Source organism: Cebus imitator, unplaced genomic scaffold, assembly GCF_001604975.1.
Source record: "Cebus imitator isolate Cc_AM_T3 unplaced genomic scaffold, Cebus_imitator-1.0 Scaffold199, whole genome shotgun sequence".
NCBI classification, from domain to species: Eukaryota; Metazoa; Chordata; class Mammalia; order Primates; family Cebidae; genus Cebus; species Cebus imitator.
In genome coordinates, this window is record NW_016107514.1 from 3,329,839 (window position 1) to 3,357,285 (window position 27,447).

A 27,447-nucleotide genomic window follows, 5' to 3' on the forward strand; every position below is an offset into this window, starting at 1 on the left:
AAGATGTCATCTAGGACAGGGGACTCCAACCCCTGGGGTTAGGAACTGGACTGCATAGCAAGAGGTGAGCAGCGGGCAAGCAGTTCATCTTCTTCTCATAGGAGTGCGAACTCTACCGTGAACTGTGCATGGAAGGGATCTGGGTTGCATGGTCCTTAGAAAAATCAAATGATAAATGCAATAAGCTTTAATCATCCTCCAAACAATCCCCCTCCCCACCCCACTCCCCAGTCCATGGAAAAATTGTCTTCCACAAAACTGGTCCCTGATACCAAAAATGTTGGGGACTGCTGATCTAGAACTTTCATAGCTAGAAGGAGAAGTCAATGTCTGGCTTCAAAGTTTCAAAGGACAGGCTGACTCTCTCATTAGAAGCTAATGCAGTTGGTGACTTGAAGTTAAGGCCAATGCTGATTTACCATTCTGAACATCCCAGGGCCCTTAAGAATGATATTAAACCCACGCTCCCTGTGCTTTATAACAACAAAGCCCGGATGACAGCACATTTGTTTACAGCATGATCTATTGAATATTTTAAGACCACTGTTGAGATCCACTGCTCAGAAAAAAGATTACTTACAAAATATTACTGCTCACTTACAATGCCCCTAGTCACCCAAGAGCTCTGACAGAGATGTACAAGGACATAAATGTTGTTTTAATGCCTGCTAACACAACATTCATTTTTCAGCACATGGGTCAATGATAAGGAATACACTTTGTAGGCTATAGCTGCCATAGATACTGATTGATCTGATGTATCCAGGAAAAGTAAATCAAAAACGTCTGGGAAGGATTCACCATTCTAAATACCATTAAGAACATTCATGATTCATGGGGGGAGATCAAAATATCAACATTAACAGGAGTTTGGGAAAAGCTTATCCCAACTCTCATAGATGACTTTGAGAGCTTTAAGACTTCCATTGAGGAAATAACTGCAGATGTGGTGGAAATAGCAAGAGAACTGGAATTACAAATGGAGCCCTAAGATGTAACTGAATTGCTGCAATCTCATGATAAAACCAACAGATGAGGAATTGTTTATTATGGATGAAAAAATAAAAACTCATTTCTTGAGATGGAATATACTCCTGGTGAAGATGCTATAAACACTGCTGAAAGGACAACAAAGAATTTAGAATATTACATCAACTTAGTTGATAAGACAGTGGCAGGGTTTGAGATGACTGACTACACTTTTGAAAGTTCTACTATGGGTAATGTGCTATCAAACAGCATCACATGCTACAGAGAAACCTTTGGTGAAGGGAAGAGTCAGTTGATACAGCAAACTTCATTGTTGTCTTATTTTAAGAAACTGCCACAGCTACCCCAACATGCAGTAACTGCCACCCTGATCCCAGTCAGCAGCCATCAACACTAAAGTAAGAACCTCCAGCAACAGAAAGAGTATGACTTACTGAAGGCTCAGATATTCATCAGCATTTTTTAGCAATGAAGTATTTTAATTAAGGCATGTACATTGTTTTCTTAGACAAAGCTATTTCACATTTAATAGACTACAATATAGTTTAAGTATAACTTTTATATGCACTCAGAAACCAAAAAATTCATGTGACTCACTTTACTGTGATTTTCACTTTATGGTGGTGGTCTGGAATTGAACGAACAATTTGTCTCCAACGTATGCCAGTAGACACTGTCTTCATTGTGGATGAACTCACTGTCTTACAGAAGACACACTCACAAAACCAAGAATACACTAAAAATGCAGCAATCAATTAGGTCAATAAATGAAGTGTTGGTCGGGAAGGAAAAGGTATGATGTTGTTAGCACTACTGAGAAAGCCTTGTATACAGCAGGACTTAGAGAAGGAGTACCTGGTGTTAACACTCTCGGAGTCTGATCATTTAAACCAACTTGGGAAATACACTTTCACAAACATGTTTTAACAAAACCTTATTTTGATTATACTACAGGTATGTGATCATTAATTTTATATGTCTACTTGATTGGGCTACTAGGATGCCCAGATATCTTGTTAAACATTATTTCTTGCTGTACCTGTGGGTGTTTCTGGATGAAATCAGCATTGAATTGATGAACTGAGTAAAGCAAATGGCCCTCCCCAACATGGATGGGCATTATCCAACCAGTAGGAGGCCCAAATGGATCAGGAAGGTGGAGAAAGAATGAATTCCATCCATCTATCTCTATCTTTCTAGCTGCTTAGCTAATACATCTGCATTTTCCTGACCTTACACTGGAACTTATACTATTGGTTCTCCTGGGTCTTCATCTTAGATATAGCAAATCATGGGACTTCTCAGCCTTTATAATCATGTAAGCCAATTCCTTGTAATAAATCTCTTTTTCTATGCATATTCTATTGGTTCTGGTTCTCTAATACAAGGTATACATGAATAGTTAATACCATCTGGTAAATAAAAAGTCCAAAGTAAAATGAAGGTACTTAAGTATCTCAGGCACAAAATGTATAAAAGTATTTGCTCATATGCTGGTATGCTTAATTAAAGGGTGCTGTGATTTGGTCACTTTATGGATGACTCACAGTACCTAAACAGCAGCATGCTTCACACTGAAATTACTCTGAAAAAAGCTGGTGGAGATAGCAACCAGAGCTGAACAATCAAAACAGTTCAATCTTGTGACGCTAGTGAAATCTGAAAGGAAAAATACCTGTGAGAAAAATCAAATAAGCAAATTAGGCCACATGAGTTAAAACACATGTCACATTGAGGCAAAGGCAGAGCCACTTCTAACTGAAAAAACAGGAACTGCCATGTGCATAGTAAACACTAGGTCCTTCACACTAACACACATACATACACACACACACACACACACACACACCTGCACATACTAACTCCATGATATGTGGTACTTTCACTGCTTCTATGGAAAATTCATCTAAAGTCAATTTCCAAATAATACAATAGACCATAGATCTTCTATGGCACTGCCTAAAAGAACATTTCAACTACCTACAAAATAAGTATCTGTATGACTGTACTACTCTCTACCAACAATAGAGGTACATACAGATTCACTAACAAGAACTGGATAAAGAAATCTTCATTAAATTAAAGAACTAAGTTACTAGGCGGACAGTCTAACCCCTCAAAAATGGTGGCTACTTTACCAAAACATTATAAAACAGTTTATGGTTACACACCCGATGCATGTTGCAGGTTGGCACAAAGCCAACGGAAGCTGAGCACCCATGACTAGTCATATTAACAACCCACACAATGATTTTTCTTCTTCTGTCATGGTCACTAAACAAGAACAAAATTTATTGGGGAAAAAAATCTGATTTTAAAATCACAACATTCCAATTAATGATCATTTGAAAGGACACAGGCTAGGGATAGATTAAAGGAATTTTTTTTAAATCCCCAACTCACAGTTAACTGTGAGGAACCTCTCAATTCACCTTGTTTTAACTATGTGGCCAGGGCACAGTTTACCAAGCATCCGTCGTTTTTACAATGGTTCCATTTCCTTACCGGTTTTCCCCTATTATTTTTCTATAGTAAGTTAGGTACCTGTAAGCTGGCATAGTTAGGCCGCAGGTGACATTTAGTTTGAAGAACAGGCTGGTGACACCTTCTGATAAACCAGAGGAAAACAACAAGTGTCTCTCCCTTAGTCTGTTTTGTGCTGCTATAACAGAATATCCCAGACTGGGTAATCTATAAAGAAAAGAAATGGATTTCTCATAGTTCTGGAGACTGAGAAATTCAGTATCAAGGTGCCAGCATCTGCCACGGGCCTTATTGCTGCGTCATCCCACAGGGGAAGGGCAAAGAGAGGATAAGAGAGAGCAAGAGAACCCTCAAGCCCTTTTATCATCAGCATTAATCCATTCATGAGGGCCTAATTACCTCTCAAAAGACCCACCTCTTAACACAGTTGCATCAAGCATTAAGTTTCCAACATAATGGTTTTTGGGGGACACATTCAAACCATACCAATGTACTACTACACCTAGAAGCCCATGCTTCCAAATACAAACTCTTCCTCTCCTCCAAAATATGCTATCAAAGGCTGCTCAAAACCTGCCTGGTGGATCTCAAGCTTATATACCCCAACTGGAAAGCCAGTCATCTCACAGCACAAAACACAAAGTTGAGAGAAGAATCCTGCTGAGGTTAGACCTTTTAGCCAGGATTTCAAAGTCTTAGAGCACACGGATCTCATCATCAGCACTATGACCCTCACACTCCACTCAGTTAATCTGTCTCCAGGCCATGCCATGTGGCCAGGCACAGCTCTATACACGATGCACACAGCAGTTGACATCATAGAGCCCCTTTGAATTTGGGGAAATGCACCTTCAACATGTAAACAAATTACACAATTTCAGGTAGGAATAAGGACTGTGAATAAAATAAAATAGGACAAGAAAGAAGAGGGTAGCTGGCGAAGCAGCTGCTTTAGCTTTAGCCATCAGGATGAGTCTCTGAAAAAGTGACTTTTGTCCTGCGACCCACATGATGATAACATGCAAGACAGTTGAAACAAGATATGAAATCCATGAAACAGAAACACATGATAGCAACTAACCTCGATGGAGTGCTCAGCATTTTGCAAGCATCATCTTATTATCTCTCACAACAATTCTAGAAAGTAGTGTACTCATTCCCCATTTTACACATAAGGAAACTGAGGTTCCAGAAGCCTCAGTAACTTGTTCAACCTCACACAGATCCAGTCTTTGTACCAGACAGATTCAGCTGGAAGACCTCTCTGCCATTTGCTGGCCGACAGCTAACTTTTTGGCCTGGGATCCACACGGCCATGACCAAACCCCCACCCAACCCTGCTCTCAGTGGTGTAACAGAGAAACAAAGCTTATAATTCCCAGATTTGCCCAAGTTCAGGGACAGTCACACACACTGCCCACACTCTCAATGAACATAGCAAATCTGGGCCTTCCCAGCTCTCTGTCACACCAACAGTCTATAGTGCACTTTGAGGCAAATCAAATAAATGCCACTTTTACATCTTTGTTAAGCATCAGAAAGACTATTTACACTGGACATGGTTTCCTACATCAATTTCCAGGGTTGAGGTAGGCGATTCCAAGACATATGACCTCATTCTCCAGATACTTCCAAATGTAGGATTTGCCTCTATCATTCAGGTACAGATCCAAATAAATTGGTACGTCCTCTCAGCATGACGTCCAGAATATATCATGAGCACGGATTCTAGAACACACCTCTTTTTCATTTCAATGCTGAAATCAGGACTCATATCACAATGGATGGGGTGTCGCAGTTTAACTGGCAGTGTGTTTTCTTGCTCAGTGGTATGGAAAATAATGATGCATCTCTAATCTAAATCAATGATGTTTTAGGTGAGGAGAAATTCAGAGTCCTGCACACAATTGATTCCCTCCCCTCCTCTGTCTTCCTTCCAGTCCAGTGGCACTGGTCACCACAACAGCTTTGTAACTGACTCCCTGCTTCTACTCTAAACAAAGGCTCTGTTCTCCACAAGCAGGCAGAGTGAGTTTCCATATCTGCAAATTAGAGCCTGGCCCTCCTTGCGTCATATCCTCTGGCAGTTCCCACTACACTCAAACCTAAATGGAAACACCCGCTTCCCACCCCAACTCCCCTGTGGTTTATAAGGCCCTGCTGACCTCGTTCTTTGCTGCTATTTCTTGTTCCTCACAAGAGCAGGTTTTGCCTGTCACAGGGCCTTTGCATGGGCCATCCTCAATGCCCAGAGACCTTGCACAGGTTGCCTTTTTTTTTTTTTTTTTTTTTTNGAGGGTTTTTGTAAAATGCCTTTGGAATTTTCCAAGTACTGAGTTGTCTTAAATATATAGATATTTGTTGTTGTCTTGTACTTTTTAATACAGGGGCACTGTCACCTGGGCTGGCATGCAATGGTGCAATCTCAGCTCACTGCAATCTTCACCTCCCAGGTTCAAGCAATTCTCCTGCCTCGGCCTCCAAGTAGCTGGAATTACAGGAGCCCTCCACCACGCCCAGCTAATTTTTTGTATTTTTGGTAGAGACGGGATTTCACTATGTTGGCCAGGCTGGTCTCAAACTCCTAAACTTGTGATCCACCCACATCAGCCTCCCAAAGTGCTGGGATTACAGGAGTGAGCCAACATGCCTGTCCCGTTGCCTTCTTTTCACTGAAGTCAGCTCTAAAGTCCTCAGTGAAGCCCTCCCAGACCACCTAGCCCAGATGGAAAAGTAGTCCCCACTTATGACTGCACTTACTACTGCCTTAAGTCAGCTTTTCATTTATTCATTTAATTTATTATCTATTTTCCCACTTTACACAATAAGGCCTCAAAGAGGAAGGAAGCTTGTCTTTCCTGACCAGTGTTTTTTCAAAGTGCCTGACACACAATAATTCCTCTGTCAATATCTATTTAATATAATCATCATAGTAGAGGAACTTAGTAAACTATGTTCTTCTGCATAATTATTTTTTATTTATATTAACTTCCAGTTAATGGGACAAAAAAATTCATTGGCGAGAATGATTGTTTTGAAGCCTATCTGTGATTCCTCCTAAAAAAGAAAATTAAAAAGATGAAATAAATTTCTAATGGGACTGTGAGAAAAATAATGGTTTGCATTACAACACAACTACTCAAAAATTTCCCATATTCCTGTGAATTGTATTTTTAAAAGCCTTATCTGGAACTGGACAATTTCAAAACCCATTGATCTTGCCCTGATGTATAAAACATACCACAGAATTCTTCTAATTCTTCCAGAAACCTGCCAAATGACATACTGTTTCCTTTTGCTTAGGTATTCATTTTTGAGCTTCTCTCTAAAGTGTTTACAATTTTAAAGTTCCAGATTTAATGCCAGTTTAAAATTGTTTAATCATCCACATGTTCACTATTTTTACCACCAAACATACTTTGAAAATTTGCTTCACCTACTAAAGTTTCCTTGAAAACAACAACAACAACAAAAACAAGGCTTATGTCTTTGAATGTCAGGTTCTTATGGGTGTTTCCTTATGAGGCAAACTGTAAAATGTGAAAAATGCAAAAATCTCACTCAATCGCTTCTTCCCATAAGTAGAAGGAAATCAAGTATGTCAAAATGGCATATCCATGATTTAAGTTCATTAATTTTATATTACAAAAGGAGCATTCAGAAACAAACCAGATTGTTTTAAAATAGGATGAAAAAGAATCATCCAACAGTGGAGAAGCCTTGTGTGTATCTTAATTATCTGTAATCTTTTGGATGATAACATTCACAAAGAATGAAAAACTAAGTTTCCTACAACTATTCCCCAAAATCTTTCAAGCAAATCATCTCATAACTTATCCTTTAAAAGTCTAGAGTCAATGCTGCATTTAGTTTCTTTGATAAACACTTTGGGTATAATATGTGTTTTCTTTTGAACAATTCCCAAATATTATATTTTTGTATTTCTATAATGTTTTCAGTACAAAAAAAGTCATCATTTAAAAAAATTAGATTAGGCTCTGCCTATAATATAAAATAAAATAAATGAATATACAGAATGAGGATTTCATTCAATGTTTCTGAAATCATCATAATCCCCTCTGATGTACTTACGTGATCAAAATTAATATGCCTCCCTCTAACCGAAGGGAAAGAAAGTCACTGGGCATAGGGGGAGCTGTGCTGCTCCCAGATCACCTGAGCAACAAGCCAAAAACCAACCCAACATTCTTTATTACTGCTAAATCTAAGACATTTTTATCAGAGGCTACATAGTTCAAAGAAGTTAAATGTGCCATCTCTCTCCTCAAGCCTCCTAAAACAAGTGGTCTTTAACAAGGTATTGCGAAATCTTAAAAGGTTTCCTCTGAAAACTGAAAGTGGCATACTTTTTCTCATTTTAGACTCTTTGATAATCATATGCTAACCACAAAATTCAAAGTATGTCAATGAGTTATAGAGATTTGTTGACATCAAACCTGAAAAGAAGATATGGAACACAAACACCTCCAGCAGCTGAATGTACAAGGCAGAAGTTATTCCTCCTGGCATGACAGAAAAATCCATAGAGTCTGGAGACACACACACCTTGCTACATATTAGCTATGTGACTCAGACAAGTCATTTCCCCTCACTTGTATTATAGAAAGGGTATAACAGTACCTACTGTGTCTTAGAGGAGAGAACGCGCCCACCATCACACATCGAGGACTTTGCTGGTCTCAGAACCAGCCCTTGGAGATAACTGTTATTATGAACCAGAAAATCATTTTTCTGAGTCTACTTTCTAGTCTTAGTGTCTGTACTGAATGGAATGAATGTATTTTTCTTGGCTGAGTCATGACTTTGCAAAACTTCAGTCTTCATCCTGAATATTAATTCTCATTGCATCACACCAGGATCCAAAAGAATGATGCAAATCAAAGTAAATGAGAATTGGCCCTAGGAAGTTGTTTCCTTAACTAAATTCAAGATGCAAGTAGGTTTCTGATGATTTGTTTCTCTCTCCTAAAAAGTTAAGTATGAAAAAGAGGTCCGATTAGTTGGAAATCCTCTAGGCTCAGCTGATCAATCTGACTCTAGTGTGGGAAAATAAAATAAAATGAATAGTTGACTAATAATATTTTTACAAGCAATGTTTGTCTAGCACCTAAAATGCTATGGCTTTCAGAGAGAAAAAATGGTAAACGGTCTATAAATTGAATATATAAAGCACAAATTTAAAAGAAAACTGTATTCTCAAAAAGATTGCTGGATAGTGTCTGGTTGGTAAGAGTATGTTTTGTGGGGAGCAAACAATGGGATTGCTAAACTAATCCCTGGGATTCTACTAAACCATACAAGTGCCTCCTTCAGCAGCCTTGTCCACAGCGCCATCTACTGCCAAGCCACTGTGCCTATAACAGTTTTGCTTCTGCAGCGCCCCAACAGTTAATACCCATGCCTTTGCTTAGCTAAGTTATTTAGGAATAATAATTTTGAAAAAGTCACTTCAAAGTTAAAGGGGAAGGGAGGACATGAAATGAGAGTAAACTCCTGCCAATCATTTAAAATATGTAAATAGCAAACACAATCTTTGGTTACTAACACGTGGCAAATAAGCAGTTTTAAATAAGTGGCAAACAAGTAGTTTTAAATAAGTGAGTTTTCTTATCTGAGCTAGTTAAATTATAAATCCTGCTCTAAGAGGTTTTAAAGCATGAATAAGAATTCTATGCTCTGGTTGATGTATATATAGTAGACATGTTTATCTTTTATTATCTTTTAACACAGTGGGAGTTACTTAAATCTGCTATACCAATGGTTCTTTCCACTGGGAATTGGAAGTAGGATTCTAAACGTAGAGAACAAGGGAGTGCAAGGGAAGTCAGAGATGGGGTTCAGAGCCCAGGTTTTCCCTAATGTCTAGGCTTCTCTTTGAACAATTAGCCTCTTAAGGACAATCAGGTCTCCTTATGAAAGGCACCAGGGCACAACTAGATTCAAGACTGTGGTCCTTCCCTTAGAGATCCACTATGTAAGATGAATTCAATCAACCCTTACCATGCATAAGGATACATAGAGCAGCTTGTCAGTCATAGGCAAAACAACAACCCAACTTCAGCCCTGATCTAAAATTAAACCACAGGCTTAAAATAGATCATGATCTAACAAACCAGAATTTAAAAAATGAAAACAACCATTTTCCAAACAGAAAGAAACACATAGCTTGATAAGAAAAATTAAAAGTAATATTATCTGACACCTAGAACCATATGCAAGGCACAGTTCTAAGCACTTTATAGATTATCGGGTTGACAAGGCACTGCTACCCCTGTTGAATTAGCGACTTTATGGTGTACAACCTATAGTAATACCGCAGATTAAATACCGTAGGGTAAACCAATAGGATGTTATGAGCGAAGGATTCTAGTTTACCATTAACTCACCCTTATTTTAGAACAACTATGATTAATAAATAGCTTATCTGAATGACCAGGGGTTGTGATGTCACAAAAATGAGTGCAAGAAATTAATACAAGTATCCCCCCAGAAATGACTACGTGTAAATTGGGAGGGAAATACTAAATAAATACCTTCTTCACCAACAAAGGAAATAAGGAAAATGGAAGTCCCACTATTCGTATTGCAAAAATGCTTATTGTACTATCACATTCCCTTTTGAGAAACAGACCAGTTTGCAATCCTTATAACACCAGCAGTGCAATGTTGTCACAGATGTGTGCCAGATTTTGCACAGGACATAAACTGGCTGTGAGGAAGAACCCAGAGTTTGCCTATTTTTTGGCAGGAAAGCCTGCACTTTTCTGTGTGTGTGTGTGTGTGTGTGTGTGTGTGTGTGTGAATAAATCTGAATAATAACTTGAAAGGGTTAAAAAGCCGGGCACCAGGTGTTTTCTTTCCACTTTCCAGAGTAGTTTAAGCACACTGCAAAGTTATCTCCCTTCCTTCCCCAGAAGCCAGCTTAGGGGAGACCTGTCACTGCCATTTACACTGTACAGCTTCAGCTCTAAACAATAGGAGGGCACCAGGCTGGGCAGTAGGCTTCGGGGCCTCCCACAGCCTGCATGGGCTTTGTTGCCAAGTTATGAGCTCCTCTGGGTGATGGGGCCACGAGTGAGCCAAGGAGAATTTAATTCTATTTCAAATCTGTATGCTTTCAAAGAAAATAGAGACAATTGAGGCCAACGGAGGAGCTGGAAGGGGTAACCAAAAGCAAACTTTTGGAACCTCAGAATCTAAATTTCTTGCAATAATTCCCAGCCAAGGATTAGCTGGTATTGATATTCCCAAAGTATTTAACACTGAGATTAGAGACCATTCAAGGAGCTACAGCTGAATGGAGTCCCCATCCCTCGTAGTCCCACTCCTCCAGCAGCAACCGGCAGGCGCGCTTTCGGAGCCCACCTCCGCTCCGCAGCGCGGCCAGCTTCCCCCGCCCTGGCTCCAACTCCGGCCCCAGCCCCGGCCCCGTGCCCGGCCTCCTAGCCGAGCTCGGGACGCGCAGCCAAGCCGAGCGCAGAGGGGGCGCGGGGCAGGCAGCGGCACTGCGCCTCCCCCGGCGGGCCAGAAAGCCGGCCGGGGTCCGCCTGGGGCGGTGAGGCCGGGCTGAACGGCGACCCGGCCCCGGCGGAGAATCTGCAGGCGAAAAGCCGGCTTCGCTCCGCGCCGCCCGGCCGCGCGCAGCTCCAGCATTGTCCGTAGTCGGGGCGCGGCGCGACCACTGAAACCGAATCCCAACCCGGGCCAAGCAGTCCCCTTCCCGGCCCCCACCGCCCACTCTTACCTGGGCCGCTCACCTCAGTCCCTGGCGGTGCGGCCAGAGCCGGGCGCCAGGCTCCCGAGGACTGCGAGGAGGGAGAGCCTGGGCCCGTTAGGGGCGGAGGGCCGACAGCCGGCGGTAGGGGCGGCCGAGTCCTCGCGGTCGCTGCCGCGGGGCCGCAGGCAAGGCGCGGGCGGGGCTGGCGGAACGGGCCCAGGACGCGCGGCCGCGGAGGGCCCAGCTGGCGGCGGCCGCGACGGTCAGGTCTGCACCGACTGGGAGGGCTCAGGCAGGCTTCGCCGGAGAACGAGGGAGGGAACTTGGAGCCAGTTGCTGTGGCCGAGAGCGCGTGTCCCTGAGCGAGTGCACACGCCCCTCGAGAGCCCCGCCCCGCCTCCATCCCGCCCCCACCCCACCTTCCGGGTCCCCACCCCTGTCGCACCTCCACTCCAAGTCGTCGGCGCCCCCAATTCCTCCCCCTCCCCCACTCCCACCCTCACCCTCACGCCAGCACCCCCACCCCGCTCCCATCCGGTGACCTAGCTGGATCTCGGACTGCCACCCCAGTGCAGATCCGCTCAGCACTGGAGACCTAGAGCCTGTGTCCTGAATGAAATAACCCCACCTGATTGCCAAGCCATCCAAACGTTTTGGTGCCTGACGTTTTCTGTTTACTAACTTTCATATACTCAGATGGAGCGTCCTAACTCCATTTCTGAAGGCATTTTTAGGCCTTCGAAAAAAATGTTTGGAGAAAATAGTAAAGAATGATAAAAAATATCAAGCATGGTGTTCTACCTCGGCAATGTGGGCCAGTTGATGTTTTAAAATGAAGTGTTTTGGGGTGCATCATTATTAATCGCCTAATAAGTTATTTGAGAATACTTTCTACTTAGATTTGCCTAATAAGTTCATTGTTTCAGGAGAGGGATCATTTTAGGAAGACTAAACACATTGTAATTTAGCTTTGCTATTGCAAACTCTAAAAGATAAAATCCATCTTTATCAAAATGAATTTAAATTGGATACGGACTCACGAAATAACTGTTTCTTCTAGAAAATATTTAGCAAGGATTTCTTTTTAATCTCTAGTACATTGAAAATACAGTTACATTCATCTCATTTTCTCAGAAAGATCGTTTATATTTGAATTGTGCTTCAACTTCAATGAATCTATTGTTTCATAATAGTTAAGAAGTTGCCAACTAAATAAAACTCAGACTTCTATAATAAATTTTTTTGCTATTTAAAAGACTACCATTTTAAGAAAGTGACATGATACTGGGATTTAAATGGAACTTTCCTTTGGCATGCTAATGCATTCCTTGTGATCACAGATTAGGTTGTGGTCTCCATTCACTCCAAAAGTCACATAACAGTAGAAATAAATTATTTTTCATCATTCCCATAGCAAATGGAACCAACTTCTCTCCCTCTCAAGTACCTTTTTTTTTTTTTTCACTTCTTTGCCCCAATCCCTCCCTTTTAGGAATTTCCCCCTCGCATTGGGTGTGACTAGCCCACAGACATTGTGAGGGATATGACCCAAGCCAGCCAATTAGAATATCCTCTGGGAACAAAGGAGGAGGGTCCTTTCCCTCACTGACAGGGCAGCTCCTGAGACCATATCATACAAGTGTACAGCAGCTGGAGTCAACCTAGCAGCTGGAGTCAAGGTACTGGAGAGTAAAACAAAACTAGAAAAAAGCTATGCTAAGCAATGGAGATAGAAAAGAGCCCTGATGACATCAATGACCATCTGTAGGTAACTACCTCTAAAACCAGTCAAATCCCTAAACTTCTGACGGAATGCACCAATAAATTGTCTTTCTTACTTAATGCCATTTTGAGTTGTTTCTTTCCAAAAGATTCACTTAAAAAGTCATAAAATATTCCCCTATGATCCATGCTTTGAAAATCAGGAATGCAACCATTGAGTTTAGCTTTTCTTTCTCTCTCTTTTTTTTTTTTTTTTTTTTTGGTGACGGAGTCTTACTCTGTCACCCAGGCTGGAGGGCAGTGGCGTGATCTCGGCTCACTGCAACCTCCAACTCCTGGGTTGAGCAATTCTCCTGCCTCAGCCTCCCCAGTAGCTGAGATTACAGGCGCATGTCACTATGGCCAGCTAATGTTTGTATTTTTAGTAGAAACAGGGTTTTGCCATGTTGGCCAGGCTGGTCTCGAACTCCTGACCTCAGGTGATCCACCCGCTTTCACCTCCCAAAGTGCTGGGATTATAGTCGTGAGCCACTGCGCCCAGTGAAGTTTTAGCTTTTCTATTGCCTAATCTACTTCTTGATAATAAAGTATATGCCGAGGTGATCACTTAGTAGGAAGCCCTAACTCTTATTATTAAGGTTCTCATTTAGGCTTTTACTATCGCCCAGTGTAGATTTAATGGCCCCAAATTGTCCTCACCAAAACCAAAAACCAATTAAAGATGTAGTTAAAGAACCAGAGAGAACACAATAAAACATCTATGCTGGAATATTTCCGTAAATATTTTGTCTTATCAATTATGCCAATACAACATGCTGTCATAATCCCTAATGTTTGCTGATTTAGGACATAGTTTTCTTATCTTGGGGACTGAAAATGTTAAGGCCTGCTACAAATTTTCAGGAAATGTTGAAATTAGTTGTTTCTACTGGAATTTTATTGTGTTGTTTATTCTTCAGAAGTGGGCCATTAGCCTAGGCTTGGAATTCTTTTGTTTCACAGAGATTTCTGTCTCCAAAAACATGTAACAACATTTGACTAGTACCCAAACAAGCATCCATACATGAATCAGTATGTAATTTAATCATTACTCACAGGTCACGGTGGACAGTGGGACTATTCCTAGCAAAGGAGGGAGCCTAAGGACATGCAGTTATTAGCCCTACTGCTGTGACTGCCAGAATGGTTATGTGAGATTGGTTATGCCAGGCGCATTGGCTCACACCTGTAATCCCAGCATTTTGGGAGGTCAGGAGTTCAGACCAGCCTGACCAATATGATGAAACCCCATCTCTAAGAAAAAAAGAAAGAAAATGTGAAACTGGAAAGACATGAGTTCAGAGTTTTCACTAGTCTTTCTCCAGATAGGTATGTACCTAAGTCGTGTCAACAACTAGTGAAACTTTAAATGTATAAAAGCCCTTGAGCTGAATAATAATATGTCATGAATAGATGCAAGCCTCACAAAAGGAGAGTACAAGGAAGTAAACCATCTCTGAAAACAAGACTACTAAAGCAGCTTGGGAGGAAAGGTAAAAAGTAAAAAAAAAAAAGAGTTCTGGAATCCAGGCCCAGCTCCAAGTGGCACTTGTTCCAGTGATTGGTTATGCCAGGGAAAATGCCAGTCAAATATCCAGAGTACCCCCAGCATGCCTGTATTGGATCAGTGGGATGTTTGTACACATTTTCTTGCCCAAGAGTGGTACAACAGTCCCTCAATTAACTTAGGGTCATTCAGACCACCCTATCTGTCCACAGATCCCCCTGAAATCATGGCATATGTCAGAGGTCTTCAAACCACGAAACAGAATCACCTGTAGTACTCCCAACAAATGCCAGGTCTCTAGGTTGAGGGAGGACAGATAGGCATGTGTTGTTTTTTTTTTTTTTTTTTTAAAGCCCTGCCCAAAAGAGTGTAGCAAATCTGGCAGGGCTAAGGTAAATAAGGCCTGTGAATTTGTGCACTCAATTACACAGAAAAAGACTTGAGAAACCCTCAGCCCTCAGATCAGACTCCATTGAATTCGAATTGTATGTAAAATTAAACTTATTGATTGAACAAGCTCAATTTGTATTTTCCCCTTAACAACCATAGTTCTGAGGAAATAGAAAAAAGCAGCGAGGAATGCACCTTATGAGGAGCGGGAGGATTTGCTAGAAGTAATCTCACTGAAAAAAGGCAGCTCGCAGCAAGGCTGAGATAAGAGAATCACTAAATAGAAAAGCATTGTTAGTGGCTGGACTAAGAGGCCACTCCACTCCATCCTGGACAACAGCCCCTGGGGTTCCCTCATGCTGCTTGCTTCTCAGCATAGTTCTTGTTCAGGCTGGCGATCAGAAGATCAAAACAACAGAATTATGTTATTGAATATGGACCTCCATCATTTAGTACTAACAACTGCCATTTATCGAAACTCTGTGCTAACAGTTTACATGTTTTATTTTCAGCAGTCACAACGGCCCTAAACATAAATATTATTGATTCCCACTTTAAGAACAAGAAGTTCAGGCCCGGAAAAGAGATAAATTCAAGGTCACAGAGTTAGTGATTAGAGGACTTAAAGGCTGATCCTTATGAGCCCAAAGCCTATAGATCTTTACTGTAAGCCTAACTTGCCAATGAATCTCACAAATTATCTATGCAATAAGAGAGTCAGTAGTCACAGGAGGCTATTTAAGTTTAAATGAATTAAACTTTTGTGGAATTTATATTCATTAAATTAAATTAATTAATTAATTAAATTTTTTTTTGAGATGGAGTTTAGCTCCTGTCACCCAGGAAGGAGTACAATGGCACAGTCTCAGCTCATTGCAACCTCCACCTTCCAGGTTCAAGCAATCCACCTGCCTTGGCATTCTAAACTGCTGGGATTACAGGAGTGAGCCACTGCATCTGGCCTCATTACATTTAATTTAAATTCATTGGATTAAATACTCTGTATTGTACATGTGAATAAATTGCAAGTTTCTCAGCCACACTGGCTAGTTTTCAAGTGCTCTGCAGCCACAGGCAGCTTATGGCTGCCTTTGGGCTGCACAGATAAATGCCCCCATCACTGCAGAAAGTTCTATCCAATGACTTGGATGCTGCTCAGATTTATCCATATCATCATCAATTAAGGCAGTGTTCTTCATGACTGAATTTTCCAAGTAAATTACCCCAACCCTTTTATGTTAACTGTTTTGACGAAATTCTTTCTAAAATGGGTAAGACTTTTCTGTGGCGGCCATAATCAGCAGGGCATACTCAACTGAGTGCCTCTGAGGCATGCAGGGTCAGGAGCCCACCCACAAGGCACCAGAATGCCATGCTTGAGAGCTGTGCATCTCTTCTCCCTGTGTTATCTCAGTTCTTACCTGTAGTCCTTACTTCTGCAGAGTACCTGCTTGCCATTGGCCAGAGTATGGTGTTTGCTGACCCTCTGCCCTTGGCCTGCTTCTATCTGTCCACTTCCTCTCCCTATTGGTTGTTTGGTTTTCCAGTTCCATGTTTTCAGCCACTACTGATTTACCAGTGACTCTAGAATTTTTATCTTTAACTTCCACATATTTTTCTAATCTGCAGAGCAGTTTTCTTTTCTAGCTCTCTATTTGGCTAGTGCTACTCAAAGAGCTGTCTGTGGACCAGCAGTGGTCCATGAATTGTGTGTGGCTACTCTAGCACAAGATGAATTTAGAAAGTGAAAGCCAACACTGGGCACAGTGGCTCATGCCTGTAATCCCAGCACTTTGGGAGGCCGAGGCAGGTGGATCACCTGAGGTCAAGAGTTTGAGAGCAGTCTGCCAACATGGTGAAACCTTGTCTCTACTAAAAATACAAAAATTAGCCAGGCATGGTGGCACATGCATGCAATCTCAGCTACTCGGTAGGCTGAGGCAGGAAAATCATTTGATGTAAAGGGACGCAGAGGCTACAGTGAGCTGAGATTGTGCCATTGCACTCCAGCCTGGGCAGCAGAGAGAGGCTCCATAAAAAAAGAGAAAGAAAGAAAGAGAGAGAGAAAGAGACAGAGAGAAAAAGTAAGAGAAAGAAAGGGAGGGAGGGAGGGAGGGCCAAGCCTGTATTTATAAGTTTTTATAGCAATTTGACATTGTCGGCACATTATTGTATCGGACTGTATTGTATTGTATATTGTATGTCTAAACTGGATTGAAAATTAAAAACAAATAAACACACAAAACATACTGTGCCTGACTCCACCTGAGTATTTTCTAGGACCCCAATGCTCACTGCTATTACCTGTCAATAACCAAAGTTATTATTATCACCAAATGCCTCAGTCAGGGTTCAGCTGGAAACAGAGAATTTAATATAGGAAACTACTTACAAAGATCCTAGAGAAGCTGAAGAGATGAACGACAGAAAGCGAGTTGAGTTAGATTTTGACAGAAGCAGGAAACTGCCACCATAAGAGCACAGAAAAAGGAGATAATGCCCTTGGCACCCAGCTGTTGGACCCAGTGAAGGGACCTGATCCATAACAAGAAAAAATAAGGACTGCCCCCCAGAAAGTGAGACCATGGAAGACACATAGTTGCTGTCTATTTAATTGAACTAATACTGAGTTAATTTTTGTCTCTGTTACTGACATTGAGCAGAATGAAAAATTGCCTGGAGAACTCTAGATTGCCAAATATTATGAATAACCAAATAATTATGCAGAGGGAGGCTCAAATTGTTTAGGTTCTTTCCAGTTATAAAACTGATTTATGCTTGAGAACTGAGATGCTCTGTCCACTTGTATGAAATAAATACATAAGCTCTTATTTTTTTGGCATGATACTTTCACCCACTTTTAGATTTACAGATATTTTAAAAGATTATGATGGCAGGATTATGCTTGTGCTGTATGTGGACTATTAGATTAATCTATGCACTTTTCACATTTTTACAATGTGAAATAAGGCACTAAATACATGGGTTCTTTTTAAACTATTGTGGTAAGATGAATTTAGAATATTAGGGTGCTTACTTAATAGAAATATAATCCATCTGTTTGGGGTAGAGCTCACCAATTCTCATTTTCCCTGGAATCAAAATTCAAAGGTGGCATGAATAACAGAAATCCTAACTTCATCCAAACTTCTTCCTAATCAAATATTGTCACTTCATTAATAGCAAAAAAATAAACTTTTTTTTCTCCTTTCTACCATTAAACAGCAGAGATGCTAATGAACAAAATAGACAGCAAGTAAGAGAAAACAAAGAAAAAAGGACAAGTAAGGAATATTAGGTGTCTGGGCTACCGATGGCACCAAAACATCCTAAATATTTTCCTCTTTTAAAACAACTTTAAAGTAGGTACACAGATTGTAAGTCTTAGAGTTCAATGTGTATTTTTTCCTGAGCTTTTTTTTCAACATGTATGTTATGATTTCTAAATGTTTGGTAAAGATATAGTCAGAAGTTTATGTAGGCATTCAATTTTTCAGTTATCTGTATCAGTCTAATGGATGAGCAATGGAATTTCTGACATTTATAGAAATCACCTGAAAATTGTGAGAAAATTTTCACAAAATATCAGAGTGCTTTTGGTGTAGATGTGAATTTTAGTTCATTCACCCACTCATCCTCCTTCATGCATTCTGTCACCAAATCTCTTATTTTCAGTGTTTCCTTCACCCATCTCATTATTCACATCTTACCTGCACATAGTACGATAGCTTCGATAGCTTTTCCAATTAAACATGTCATCAAACAACCAGCCAAGTGCATTGTTTATTACCACTTCTATGACTATTCTTCCATTCCCCAAAGAAGTAAAAATCAATCTTCTCTGCAGTAGTTTAATGACTCCAAATATTTTTTACATATTCACAAATTACACAATGCCTGAATTTTCTGCTAGTCTGATGACCAGCAGCCAAGACTTTTAAGTAGATATCCTTTTAGAAAATCTAATTTTGCAAATTCTCAGCTAGTTTGTCATAGAAGAGGAATGGGGTGGAGGAATTAATAGAGGGAGAGGGTTTAGGAAAAGACAGAATGGGGTAGGGGAGAGAGCAATTCTACGACCAAGCTCATTATTCTACTCAATCCGAAAGCATCTTCTAAACTGTCTGGTCACAATATAGGAAGGCTAAATCAGAGTATGTTGAATTTTGGGGGGAAAGAAAAGTAACCATATGTTGCCCTTTTGAGGTTTTTTTTTTGGGGGGGGGTTGAAATATGGATACACACACACACATCAACATAGGCTGCAAAAATATCAATGTATAACTGTGACATTTATCCATATGCACATCTTCCTCTGACAGCCTCTACTTCCTATTTAGTTGTTAGGAGTTTTGTGCTAACTAGTAAGCAGAAATGTTAAATATTAGAACAATTTTTTCATAATCACAAAGCATAATAATCTCAGGAATTTTTGATTGGCCGAATTCCCAAACTCTTAGTAAACGTCATAATTGTGCTAATCTTAGAAGGTCTTCCTGTGTTATTTTGTATTAGATGATGGTGTATTTCTCAGAACTCAAACTGCGCTATGCACTAATAACTACCCAACGCAGTTAAGTACCTTAGGAACAAACATGGTCTCGGGTGGCTCCTTATGAATCTCACTGGACTGTAAACTACATGAGAACAAGAATGTAGCTAACCCCTTTTGAGATTTTCCTCATTACTTAGCAAAATCAGAGCAGCTCACAAAGCTTCATCTGATACTCATTGAGATAAATACATATTCTGATAGTGTTATAATTACTGTGTCACTTTATTTGCAGAAACTTCTCATCCCTAGGAATTGCTATGGAATCTCCACATTGCAACATCTCCTACACAACTGAGTCCTGAGCATAGAACATGCTTTCATCATGGAGAAACCCCTAATCTGAGTGTAGCTACCAAAACCCATGAAGGGGTCTTTCCCAACTGAGGACACACATCAGAAGCCAGGAAAGAATGAAAATGAGGGATTGCAGCAACATCTGACTCTTACGTGGATTTGGAAAGATTCACAAAGCCACACATTTAAGAATTACGAATGGCAAAATATTCTTGTTAATTTCTAATGAGAAAAATGTTATTTTTGTGTGTATCAAATATTATATTTCAGAAAGTGGAGTTGTGATGATGGCCCTTGAACTAAACAAGGTGTGAATCACTCAGGCAAAGGTGTGGGGATGATGGGGGAATGCAGGAAAGTGAGCTTTTCGGAATGCTAGAAAAGCTAGAGGCAGAGGTGTTTTTTGGATATGCCTCACAGATGACTCTTCTTTCTCCTTCCAGGAGACTGTGGCCTAGGTAATATTTTCTTAAATTATAATTTTAGTTCTTCTAGAATGGAAATGTAAGCTCTAAGTATAAAAGAGAAGAAACAGAAGAACTACTGAGCTTGTCAGATTCTGAGAGATGTTTTTCTGTCTGGTCTGGGTTACCTATAGCTGCATCTGAGCAATTAGACAGACAGTATATGTCTTCTATTCTTGATTAATTAAATTGGCTCATTAAACTGGGCTAAAGTGGGTGGATTACTCAGGGTTCTTCAGAGAAACAGAACTGAATTAATTGAGATATATTTGTATCTCATTAATAAATAAGATCTATTATTATTTATAATACTATTGTCATAGTGACAGTATCGCATATAAATTAATATATATTAATTATGGAAATTAGCTTCCACTATTATGGAGACCAAGAAGTTTCATGTTCTGCTATCTGCAAGCTGGAGAACTAAGAAAACTGGTGGAGTAATTCTGTCTGAATCTGAAGGCCTGAGAACTAGGGGTGTCAATATCCAAAGACAGGAGAAGAAGATGGATATTTCTAGCTTGAAAAGAGAGCAAATTTGCCCTTCCCCTGCCTTTTGTTTTTTGCAACCCTTAATGGCTTGAGTGATGCCCATCCATGTTAGAGAGGGCCATCTGCATACTTGGTTCACCAATTAAAATGCTAATCTCCAGACACACCCTCAGAGACATACCCAGAAAATAATGTTTTACCAACTATCTGGGCATCCCTTAGCCCAATCAAATTGACATATAAAATTAACTATCACAGTGGGTGTGTATGCCTATGCATCTTCTTTTCCCACCTGTCTCAGTCTGTTTAGGCTGCTATAACCAAATACCTTAAACTGGGTGGTTTATAAACAATAAAAATGTATTGCTCAACAGTTCTGGAGTCTGAGAAGTCCAAGATCAAGGCATTGGCAGATTTGGTCTTTAGTGAGACCTCACTATGTGGTGCATGGGTGACACCTTCTCAGTACTCACATGTTGAAAGGGCAAACAAGTTTCCTCAGAGCTTTTTCGTAAGGGCACTGATGCCATTCATATGGGCTCTACTCTCAGAACCAAATCACCTCCTAAAAACCTCAGCTCTTAGTACTATTACACTGCAGATTAGGTATTAACATGTGAATTTTCAGAAGGATACAAACATTCAGACCATAGCAGCACTAGTTGCATTTTCCATGTAACTTTATAAATACAAAGAGGCTATGTTATACAAATATATACAGTCTACTCCTTCATTTGCATTTAACCAAGTAAGATGTTGATGAAGTAAATATTATGTTTATTTCCCTGTGCCTCAAAGTCTTATAAAAAGGATTTATGTTAAAAAGCATTTTAAAAATAATGTTAGGCAATAAATCTTGATTTTCAATGTTTTATGTGGTTGAATAATGTCTAAAAGAAACCGTTACATAAAAAAACAGAACATATACTTAAAATGAAAGCTCATAATCCATATTAATTTAGCAAAAGTAATTAATTTTAACTTCCATAAATGATGGTCTTATTTGGAGACTGAAATATCACTACAAAATGTTTTCTCATTTTGAGATGTAATCCTTTTTTATAAGCAAGACATAATTTTAATGGTTACAGTATAGCAGTAGAAAATTTAGACTATGAAAAATACTGAATATTTAGATGCTTGTCATATATTTTGTGCTTTATTAATTCTATTTTATGTATATGTATTTTAAATATGTAATTTTACTTTTCATTGTTATATTTTATTTTTCTTTTCTACCAAATAAAATGATTGGTAAGGACCATTGTACATTCTAACATCTCGGATTATATCAGATTGACGAAACATCCGTAAGAGTTTGAAGACCACTTAACTGAGGAGTGGCACTAAAGTTCAAAAGTTTATGATATCTTTCTGTATACTCTCTGGTTTCTGCAGGGCTGCCATATAAACCACATAGCCTACACTGTTTAACTCCATAGACCTTGCCACAAATGGCACCCTCTGGGGTAGTGCTCGCAGCAACCCTGGTGCTAAAAATTTGATTTTGTGAATTTTTCTTTTTCCCCCCTCAGAGTCTAATTTCCTCAGGCACAGTAGACTCAGTGTTGTAGCCAAAAGCATACCATAGTCATTTCACAAACTATTTTGTGACTTATACTGACATTTCTGAAATGAGTCAATGTGATGTAACTGTGTTATTCATAAGCTAATAAGTATATTCCAGCATCTATCTATCTCTATATAAGTAAATGTATTAATGATTTCAGCGAGAGAAACTCTTTATGGTTATTAATGATTAAATCTGTTAAGTAAGGACAAACCAATTTCAATGCAGAAAGTTATATAATTTAAAAGGGCATTTTAATAAACCATTATATAAAGAATAGTTTAGTGTGTACAGGCCTCAATCTTCAGCCTTAACTGTAACACTAAATAAAACAATTATATAACTTATGAAAATGCATTGCATCTGTAATTGTGTACATAATGAGAGATTTTCCAATGATCCATTCATTAAATTGTATAATGTTCAATATGCATAAAATGCAGAAGGCCTAGGGGGAATTATAAGCAAATTATGAAATGTGATTTCTATCTAAGTACAGTAGTTTTCAATTTCTTTAGGTGGCTGAATAAACTCATGAAGAAAACTGGACAGACGAAAAAAGTCAAATAAATATAATGTTAAGATCATGTTCAGATAAGTTTCAAATAGGTACTTCTCTAAGTCACAATTACAATAGTTTTCTGGAGGAAACAAAGTTTTGTTTATTGCATGTTTTGAGACAGGGTCTCAATCTGTCACCCAGGCTGGAGTGTAGTGGCTGGATCTCAGCTGACTGCAACCTCTGCCTTCTAGGCTCAAGTGATCCTCCCACCTAAGCCTCCTGAATAGTTGGGAACACAGATGTGTGCCACCACATGCAGCAAATTTCTATTTTTTTTGGAGAAATGAGGTTTTTGCCATGTTGGTCTCAAAACCTGGGTTCCAGTGATCCTCCTGCCTTGGCCTCCCAAAATGTTGGGATTACAGGTGTGAGCCATTGCATCTGGCCAGGAAACAAAGTTTTAACAGGATTTTATATAATGAAAAGGTTAAAAAAAGGAAAGTAAGTTTCCTCTGGTAGAAAAATTACAATCATGAATTAAAGAAGGTGGAAATAACAAAAAAATCGGTAACTTCTCTAAAGAGTCCATGATAGACAAAGGTTATAAAAAGGAAAGCATGTGCATAAATGATGAGAATAAGAATCATAGGTGATGACCAATAGTACACTAACCAACTGGATGCTCACTTTTAAAAACATTTCAAGTGATTATAGATGCTCAAAAGAGTTAATAGCTATTTATCTTTAACTTTAATATAGAATAATATTGTTGAGTATTTTTATTTTTGTTGACTTACATGATTAAATGTACAAATAAAAACAAAATTAAAATATACCATAATATGAATCATAATTATTATATTATAGATATTATATGATTTAATATCCAACACATTTTTATATAAAACAATTATTTTGAAATTATACATAAAAAGAACTGTCAAATTTTGGAGTAAGAAAAAATTTCAGTCTATATTTTTCAAATTGTCTTAATTTAAAATTTAGATTAGGATCAACCAAAAGTATTACAAATATTAAGCCCCTATGAAACTTAAGATTCCCAAAGAAAAATTAAGCAAATAGATCTTTAAGATCTTCTATGTTCTCAAGACTAAATACAAAAGGAAATGTTTCTTTTGCTTATTAGTAAAATTGACAAGGAACTATTGAAATGCCAGAAATTAAATCAAAACTATTTAGTTTTGATTTCTGGGAACAATTTTTTAAAAAATTTATACTGAAGAACATCATATGTAGGTCATAAACTCTGGATACACTATACACATTAATTTCTCCTCCCCAATAATAGTTCAGACAGTGAGATATCTAGAGTAGAAAAGTCAAACATTTTCTCTGGTAAGCAAACCTGGTATAATAGTAGCTCAGATTTTTTTGTTTTTGTTTTTGTTTTGTCTTTCCTGATGGACAGGTCTGACATACTCTGTATTGTCCCATGAATAAATGACTTTGAGTAGCCTAAAGGCATTTCTCCATGTATATGGGGTTGGAACTTTTTTGGTTGAGGTAAGGTGAAGGCAGAAAAATAAATTTTTTTTTTAAAAAAAGAGCTTTTATATGTTAAAAAAATTCTTTTAAGCAAATAGATACTAATTATTCATAAAAAGATTACAGCATACTTTGTGTTTAATAAAATACTTGCAAGAAAGAATAAGCTACCTAAGTTACATGATACTGTAACTATACCCGGCACAACGAAGGACTTACTGTATTTTTCCACATGTTGAGGTAAACCACATGATGTACAAGTAGTGGAATAACACCAGCCACAAGTATGCCTGCATATTTCCAGTTTCTGTTCCTTTTGATTTACTTGGCTTTCTTTCCTCTGTAGTGATAAGAAAAATTTTTACACTCTTAAAAGAGAACTTAAGAATACAATTTTTTAAAAGAGAAATTTCAGATACTACTTCAATCACAGAAAAAGTAGAAAGTATCTTTGGTATTTCAACAAATAACAGGCAAAGCCAGCCAGTCATTCACAGCAATACAGGTAATCAAAGATTAAAGAATCTAAAACATATGCTGAATATAATGTTCGCGTGATTGTGTAGAAATAGATTTGGAATTCACAAAGCAGGATGAAGCCTTAACAGTTATGTACTCAACAAACTATAAGTGTAAGTTATATGTAATGTTGTTTTACAAAGACAAGTTGGAATTAGGAAGAAGACTAGAAAAAAAATGCAACAAGAATAGGCATATTGTAAAGAGAGCTCACTCATTCACTTATTTATTAGCTCACTCATTCAATTAGCCAACATAGATTGCAAAGTTTCTTTATCTAGGCTCTGCCTAAGGCTCCTGGGGTACAAGGAGAGCTCTTGTGAACTTGAAACTGCCTGTTCTCCTGGAAGAAGACCAAAAGTAATGAAACAATAAATGTACAAGATATTTCAAATGATGATAAGTTGAACTATTTGTTTTAAATGGGATGATGCTATAGGAAGCAACTGGCAATAGTGGTGTGTAGTTTGATCAGGTGGTCAGGAAGGGCTCACTGGAGAGTTGGCATTTGAGCCAAGATCTGAGGAAGTAGAAGGAACCAGCCATGTAAAGACGAGAGGAACGTGAACTCAGGAAGAGGAAATAGCCATTGCGAAGGCTCTCAAACAGGAATGAGCTAGGTGTGTCTGAGAAAAAGGAAGCCGAGTATGAGTTTCGTGAACAGGGAGTAGTGGCAGGTGAGGTTGGAGAAGAGAAAAGGCCATGGTAGGACATTTATATTTTATTTTTTATTTTATTCCAGAGTGAAAACCATGGAAGCTGTACAATCCTCTTTACGTTCCTGTAGGATCACTCCAACTCCGGCATCACAATGGGGAGTGGTGCAGTGAGGAGGTGCATAGGAAGTGAAGTTGGGAGACTGGAAACTCCGCAATGGTCCAAGGAAGCAGAGGTCAGTCGCTTGCACCAAAGTGGAAGCAATGAATATGAAGAAACGTTTAGTTTGTATTTTTGGAGTAAAGCCAAGAGAACTTTAAAATGGATTGTATCGTAGGGGTGAGAAGATATAGAATAGGGAAAAAAGATAAATACTGACAATAGAAAATATAAATGGACGCTAAAGAAATGCTAGCAAGAAATATCTTGGGTATCAAATGATCCTAGTTGATATCTTAGAAGATATCTTGCTCAACCTCATATCTAAAATGTCTACACCATTGCGGGCTGATGGTCAGATAACTTCTGGTTAAACACTCCAGTGAGGAGAACACCTTTGGAAAATGCTATTTGATTAGTGAGGGCCAATCTCCTTCCCTCGATCATAGCTAAATAGGAGATAGTCTTGAGGCCTTTTGTTTTTAAAAAGTCAATACGAAACTGGAAAGGTAAATTTGGCGAAAAATGTTAATTTCAAAGTGTGAGAAATAGCCCTTCTCTTACTTTCAAAACAGGAAAAAACAGTCTAGTTTTTATTATCACATTTTAAAGATAGCAAAGGTAATTGGAAATAGGTCACAGGAGGACTGAGAGGAGACAAACTCTTAAAGATTTTATGAGTGTCTGGGTGGTAAGATGGAGAATAGGCAGATCACTTGTTCTGCATTTCTGTAAAGGACTAGGTATAAAGGAGTGACATCAATTAGAAATACAAAATATTCTATTTTGCTGTCAAGAAGAACTTTGTGGATTTAAAAAGCAAAATGCTGTAGTATTCTTTTTAGTACTGGTACTAAAACAATTAGGTTACAAAACAATTAATTCTGGATCATCAAGACCATCTATTAAAAGCAGAAGTCCTTATGATCCTCTAATGTTCAAAGAGGGTTATTTGTCTAAAGAGTGAATTAAAACTCTCCCAATTGCCTGATGTGATTGAGCATGGGTCATAGTATACCAGAAATGCTGTTATTTCCTTTTAGGGCCAGGAGGGATTTTATAGTTAACAGAAGAAAACAGAGAAAGAGATACTTTATCACAAACATGCAAATTTCACAATTTATAGATCATTTTTCTAGTAAAAAATGATGATATAAACTATAAGCTACTAAAAATAACTTATAACCTATTGGGTTAAAAATGCACAAAGAAAACAACTAAACAAGATTTCAACATTTTTGTTCAAAACTACTTTAAAGAAGAAAACAAAGTTGAAGGAATTTTACTAATGAATACTAACACTTGTTATAAAACTATAGTAACTAAAACATGAAATAAACTATATTAAAGTTAGGAAGTTCTCTTCATCAAAATGTAAACCACCGAGTAGGGGAAGACATTTGCAATATGTATGAGTGACAAAAGATTCATCTACAAAGTATGAAAAGAATTCAACAGACTTAACAGACAACAAAGAAAACTGGACAAATACTTCAACAGACATTCACAAAAGAGGAAATCCAAATAATCAGCGTATTAGTTCATTTTCACACTGCTGATAAAGACATACCCGAGAATGGGAAAAAAAAGAGGTGTAATTGGACTTACAGTTCCACCTGGCTGGGGCGTCCTCAGAATGACAGGAGGAGAAAGGCACTTCTTAACATGGTGGTAGCAAGAGAAAGTGAGGAAGAAGTAAAAGCAAAAGCTCCTAATAAACCCATCAGATCTCGTGAGACTTAATATCACGAGGATAGCACAGGAAAGGCCTGCCCCCCTGATTCAATTACTTCCCACTGGCTCCTTCCCACAACAGGTGGGAATTCTGGGAGACATAATTCAAGTTGAGATTTGGG

The 27,447-nt window shown here is 38.9% G+C and overlaps 1 protein-coding gene and 1 long non-coding RNA gene across 2 annotated transcripts in view; both read right to left on the reverse strand.

The window, feature by feature from the left end:
- Window positions 1-11,543, reverse strand: part of FAM110B (family with sequence similarity 110 member B) — a 154,680-nt gene extending 143,137 nt beyond the window's left edge. Inside the window, exon 1 of the mRNA XM_017547578.2 lies at window positions 11,240-11,543. The gene's annotated coding sequence lies outside the window, so the exon portion shown is untranslated. The remainder of the gene's footprint in view (window positions 1-11,239) is intronic.
- A 10,220-nt stretch (window positions 11,544-21,763) lies between these two features.
- Window positions 21,764-27,247, reverse strand: LOC108317250. Its single transcript, XR_001830662.2, has 3 exons — window positions 27,200-27,247; window positions 24,476-24,596; window positions 21,764-23,191 (listed from the first exon to the last, which is right to left on the reverse strand). It is a non-coding gene; the product is annotated as an uncharacterized LOC108317250 (long non-coding RNA).
- Between the last annotated feature and the right edge of the window lie 200 nt (window positions 27,248-27,447).